General features: G+C 36.7%; 1 protein-coding gene and 1 pseudogene across 2 annotated transcripts in view; one reads left to right on the plus strand and one right to left on the minus strand.

Annotated features, from left to right (window-relative positions):
• Positions 1-6,000, minus strand: part of DERA (deoxyribose-phosphate aldolase) — a 144,247-nt gene that overhangs the window by 64,217 nt on the left and 74,030 nt on the right. The window lies entirely within an intron of this gene.
• LOC111747262 lies at positions 5,560-5,678 on the plus strand (annotated as a pseudogene).

The raw sequence follows: 6,000 nt of genomic DNA on the forward strand, positions 1-6,000 counted from the left end.
TTGAACTGTATACTTTCAAGGGTAAATTTTATCTTATGAGAATTGTATCTCAATTTAAAATAAAAAACAAAAGGGAATGTGTTCATTGGGGAGAAAGAGCGAGAAAAAGGAAAACGAGTAACACTAAATCTAAGGAAAATGATCAATTAGTTGACAAATCACGTATATATAATCATCTGGACTATCACTCTTTTTCCCAAATTCATGTTTTAAGGCTACTCCAAGTATGGCATCCATAATCTAGGACTCCCCTCTAATCATCATTAATGATTATAACATAACACATAGCCATTGCTGGTCTAAATAGATATGGTTATTTATCGATAATGTTTCACTCTGTAGAAAAGGGTACCAAATGAACAGCTTTCATATTCAAGCATTCAACTACTTAAAGGCATTGCTTTTGAAGAAAAATACTTCAACACATTAATCATGATAGTTCTTTAAAAAAAGATTTTTAAAGAGTGGTATTAACACGGAGAATTTCATGCTGGCCAAAGAGAAAGAATTTTGATTAAAGGGCTTTTTAGAACCAGCTCAGTGTTGCCAGCTGGGAATCACTGACTGCCTTGTGCACAGTCTAGGACTATACGTCCAACACAGCAGTCACCTACCAGTGTGGCTACCGAGCACCTAAAAAGTAGTTAGTCCTAACGGGGACATGCTATAAGTACAAAACATATGCGGAGTTACAGAGACTTAGTACAAAAAATAGATACATAAAATACCTCGCTAATAATTTTATAAGGATAACATAGTAAAATGATACTGTTACTGTTGGGGGGGGCGGTGATCTGAACCCCAGCGTCATCCCAGTGCATGGGGGGAGGTAATGACGACGAAGTGCAATTCGTATTTTTCCTCGGTTCTTCCCTGCTGACACAGCAAAGAATTACAGGTCAGCAAGATTTAGAAAAAGTAAGATTTATTGAAAGTACATTTTAAAAGGAGATGGGCCATGCTAAGGAAGGCTACAGCCCTGACAGAGTACACCCCAAGGGAGGAGAGGATTTTCAGCCAAGAGAGCTGTAACAACACAGAAGTGGGAAGGTCTGTATTATACTGGGGCCGCAATGGGTGGTTACAAAAGCGTTCCTAGGTGACTGTCACATGAGGTCATTTTAATTGACACTTGGCTGCTATATAACCCTTTGCCTAGTACGCATATGCTTACCCAGAATTCAGTCTGTTATAATTACATTTATGAACTTCCGGGCATAAACATGGTTTTATAATGAGGCCAAGGTTGTGGGCAGGTTAGGGTAGTACCTTCTGCACAAGTATCTGTGACTGGATTAAACCAGCCAAAGGTTATGACCCTCCCGAACCTGGTCTCCCGGGATGCAGAAGGGATTCTCTAACTACCAATGGGGTGTTTTTTGAGTGGTCTCCTTTGTTCCCCTGTCACTTGTGTCTGATTAGCTACCTAACAATATATTGTGGATTTACTGGGATAAATAAGATTTATTATTATAATTACATTTACCTGTTTCTTTTTACTTTACTAATGTGGCTATTAAAAATTTTAAATTATACATCTCTATTAGATAGGACTGGTTTAGGGTTTCAATGAGACAACAAAATCTGTATCCACCTGTGTAACCTACAGTTTTATGTCCTTTTAAACTAATATCCTTTAAAAGTTGGTTTATATTTATTTTGGGAGGAACAAAAGGCTTATATCTGCCTAGAGGTAGAGTAAGAAGTTCCCTGGTGACAAAACTTAACTATTCTCTCTCACCCAAACAATTCAGCTCTGCCCTCGCATTTGAGTATTTAGCTCACCAAACAAAAGCTCTATAATTAACTGGACCCACCCTCCTAAGAGAGTAGAAAATATCTGTTTGGAAGACATAAAAGCATGTCCCTAGAATGCCTTATGCTCGGTCCCAATCACACAGAGTAGAGAAGTTCTAGTAAATACAATTTTCTGTCTTGAACAGTTTCAGTGGTTTCAATGCCTCTTATGGATTAGCACCCTGGGAAACTGGCCAGCTGGCTGGCCCCTTAATCCTATCTGGAATTGGCTTTGCTTTCAGTTTTCAAACACACAGGAATAACTCTAAACCACACTTAGAAACTCATGACCACGTATGACTTGTGCTCATAGCTCTGTGCTCAATCCAACCACTCTTTCCCAATCCTTCACATCCCATTCAACTAATATTTACTGAGTACCTACTATGTGCAAGTACTGTTGTACAAACTGGGGACACAGCAGTGCACAAGACAAACAAGGCTTTCTTTAATGGGACTCTGCACTGTTAAAGACAACCCTGACTCAGTTATGAAAGGTGTTTGTTTTCTCTTGGTCTGGCTACCTAAAGAAAAAACCTTTTTCTGTCTCCATCATATACCCTCTGTTTTCAGAGAGCTGGTAGCATTGCTGAAAAGGAAAAAATGAGATTCATGACATTAGGTCAGTACCAGACGATCAAAAGAAAATCCTAGAAATGCCCACAGGCATTGTTATTGTATAGGTGTAATGGTTTGGATAAAATAGCAAAGTGTTTTAGACTCAATATAAAATGAAAACATCAATCTGTAAATCAAGTTACCAATGCCAAATGCCTCAAAATCGAAATGCTTTCCTTTTTTGCCCAGCCTTTACAGCTGAACTTACTGGTGGAGGGATTTATTATGTTAAGCAAATGTCTTCCATTGATATGGTAGTTTTAAAGTCATCTTATCTTAAAATGACACAACCATATCTAACACGTTCTTTTTTCCTTCGCTTTTGCTGGGAGAAAAGAGAGAGATGGAACCTCAATATAAGGGAAAATGTGATTTGGTATCACTATACCAAATGAAGAAGCATTTTAACAAAATAACAAGGTAGATATGCTTTAAACAACTGAATTTCAGTTTGATTGTGCTTCCCATTGTCACAAGCAAGTTTGGAAATATAGTATATATTAACATTAAAAGTCAGGTGTGCTTGTGTGGAATCTATTAACTCGAGAGAAAATTACTCAAATTGAAGAAATAGCTGCTTAAAATGGATTTAGAAATATATTTTACTGAACAAAGCAAGCTAGAAAATTAGGCTACTTTATCAGGATTAGAAAGTGCTATGAATTTTAAACACAAAGCTTTTAAAAACAATGCAGAACATATTTGAGATTATCATACCTCAATGTCATCATAAATCTTTTTTCAACAATTGATAAGTACGTAGAGTTACTTTTTACAGTGACCTGTCTTTCATTAAAAAAAAAAATTGTGTTAATTCTTCTGTGGGGAGTTTTATCTCTAGGAGATTGTTTCACTATACCTGGAGACTCGTATGCTTTCCATTAGCAGATCTATAGATGAGTAAACCTTGAAAAGGCTCTAAATGGAAACTATTCACCATGCGGAGCTCTCGGGTTGGCCATGTGGGTTATTGCAGTTACCACTTACCGACTACTTATAGAGACAATACTGCCTTTCTCCTACTGTTCACAAACAATTTTCAAGTTAAAATTCTTTCTCTATTTTTCAACTAGTCACACTTTCATTTTTATCCGTATTCCTTTTCACTCAGCCACCACCAGGAACTTTGATTCCTCAACAAAAAAGGTACAGGCTGGCAAACAAAGCCCAGCAAATCTCCTCTATGATAAGGGTCTAATCAGAAAGGTCACTGCAACCTTTTGCCAAGTCATGGGTATCATCGGGATATGAGAATCATTCACAAATTCCTGAAAACACGTGAGGCAAGGAGAAAGGTGGAGAGAAAAGTGTGTGAATTGGGCAGAAAGAATGGTCCTGACTTACACTCTGAAAAAGTCTTGAAGTAATATAACACGCCTGCAGGCTGGATCCATTTTGCATATTAACTAGACCTCATCTCGAATCTCCCTGGATGTTGCACCTTTTTTTCAAGGCACTGTCTTGCCAATGAGTATATACGTACATATGTGCTCATATCCTGTAGTTCTCTCATAGCAGACGGGCTATGGGTTCCTTTTCTGACACTCTTAGATAGAAGTTACATATAACCATATGGTAATGATGTATATTTCAGACAAACAGTTTACAGCACACACTTAATACAGAGGTTTTATCTGTCTCTCACAAAACTTTCTATTACAAGTTTAATAGGTTCGATTAAAGGCTATTTGTTTTTAGATTTTCCCCATAAGAAAACAGAATATAAATTGTTTTTTAATATATATTAGATATTTACCTATCTTCATATTAAATCTATATTTAATATTTTGATACATATTTAATGTTTTTAATACTACCCATGTAATTGCTTTGAGTGTAGCATTTATTTCCTCCTCCTAAAGTACATGTTGTATCATAGATATAATTTCTCCCAGGTATTTCAGGGGAGTTATTAAATGTCAAAATCCAAAGTGAATACATAGGTAACTTAAAAATGTAAAGCCTCAGTGAAGAAAAAATTTCGGCTAAGTTTATTAGCAAAAATGAGAAATGGGATTCATAATGATAACCTTTAAGATAAAAAGGCATTTAGAAAACAGGGTTAGAGACAGTTCAGAGTGTCAACTTATGCTGGAGATCCATTTACTTGTGCTTCTGACACAAATATAAATTTACTCTTGAGAAAGAAGATTTTCTGGGTTGACTTGGCCTAGTTTTTATATTTAATATAGGGAAACTAAAGAGCTCAAAATTTTTTAAGTATGAGGAGTTAAGAAGTATTGAAATATGGAATCGACAGATAAGACAGGTTCGATCATGGCATTTTTCATCTCAAAACCTTCAACTGCTTACAGAATAAAATTCTAGAATTTCTGCTCTCCAAGATCTGAATTTAGCTTAATATTCCATTGGTCCCTTCTGCTACTCACCGTAAAGTATCTTGGACTCTAGCTGATTCTGATAATAATGATGATAATAGTAATAACAATAACAACAATAATAATAGTAGTTGAATAGGTCTCCTTTTTGAGAACTCGCTAGATGCTGAGCACCAGCTAAACACTTTATATATCTACTCTTATTTAATCTCCACAATAACTTAAAAAACAGGCACTCTTATTACCTCCAACTATAATGAATAAACCAGGGGTTACAGATATTGAGGAATTCATCTAAGATAACAGTTTATAAATGTTATGAAAGAAATTTAACACAGCTTTTTGTAACTAACAGTTCAGGTTTCAACCACTATACACTCTGCCTCCTAAACCAGACCAGTCATTGGTTTGCAGAAACATCCTCTAACTTATCAACTTCATACTCTTCGTCCTTTCTCTCCCTGTCAAAATCCTACTTGACCCCATTCAACTGTTTCCTTCAATATAAAGCAACACTGACATTGCTTTCTTCCTATTCTGAATGTAAACAAGATGACTGGAGCTGTGGCAGCCATCTTTCGACCATGAGAAAAATGCCAAGAGAATAACAAAGGCACCAATCCTGATGATGAACCAACAGCAGGGACTGACTACACCTCTAGATCTATTGTTATATGAGAAAAATAATTCCTTATTTATTTAAGCCGCTGTTGTTAAGTTCTATGCTATTTGTAACCACATTCAATCTTAATTGATGCAGTCCTTGGACTGTTTACTTCCACTCTGCTGACTTAGAAATCGAATGGCCTACAGCCATGCTACCCTGAACAAGCCTGATCTTGTCTGATCTTGGAAGCTAAGCAGAGTGGGGCCTGGTTAGTACTTGGATGGGAGACCACCTAGGAAGACCAGGTGCTGTACGTGTAAAAAATAAAAAAATAAGGGATTGTGAGTTGACAAGGTCCTTGCAATCTGTGAGGTCAACCAAGGGTTGCCTCGCTTAAAAAATAAAAAAATAAAAAATAAAATAAAAAAAAAAAAAAGAAACCCAATGGTACACTGCATCCATTAATTTCTCTTGGGCATCACTCTCTGCAACCGTGGACGTAAAGTACTTCCAACCCACACACCCTCTCTCCTCTGCCCAGCTAAGACTCCTGGATACCATCAGCTATACCTATCTATCTAGGCCCCTAATTCTTCATACCATCTACATTGATAAATCAGAAAGGAGACAGGGTCCATC

Source organism: Pteropus vampyrus, unplaced genomic scaffold (assembly GCF_000151845.1).
Source record: "Pteropus vampyrus isolate Shadow unplaced genomic scaffold, Pvam_2.0 Scaffold216, whole genome shotgun sequence".
In the NCBI taxonomy this organism is placed as follows: domain Eukaryota; kingdom Metazoa; phylum Chordata; class Mammalia; order Chiroptera; family Pteropodidae; genus Pteropus; species Pteropus vampyrus.